Here is a 479-nt window from a genome sequence, read left to right as displayed (position 1 = left end):
GATTTTGCTGCTCCGCTTTCAATAATGTCCAGCAGAAAATGTTCAGTGGAGTATTTCACGGAGACAGACCTAAATCAGACAAACACTTAACCTTTCATTCCAGTGGGAGTGTTGAGATATGGCTAGAAAGCCTTTGGCTTTTTTAGTGGCTACCCATTAAAGGATGAAGCACTTGTCCTTGGACAGGCGTGTGGCTGGCTGAATGGGGGTTGGTGGCATAGATGGGAGCAGAGGAAAGCACAAGAGGACCCCTTTTGGGCAGTTCACTTTCCCATAAAAGTGGGTTTAAAAGAAATAGGAAGAAGTAAGCACCCTCGCCACTGCCCTCCCCTGCCCTTCTGAGGGAGGGGATGGTTTGTGCTCTGCTGTGTGTCCATGGGGCTGGGGCAGCAGGGTGGGAAAGCCCTTTGTGCTGAGCATTTGAGATGGGTCAAAGCATGAGTTGCAGGTACTAGATTAGAGCACAATGACGGTGAGCG

Source organism: Alligator sinensis, unplaced genomic scaffold (genome assembly GCF_000455745.1).
Source record: "Alligator sinensis unplaced genomic scaffold, ASM45574v1 scaffold366_1, whole genome shotgun sequence".
NCBI classification, from domain to species: Eukaryota; Metazoa; Chordata; order Crocodylia; family Alligatoridae; genus Alligator; species Alligator sinensis.
This window is presented reverse-complemented; position numbering follows the sequence as displayed.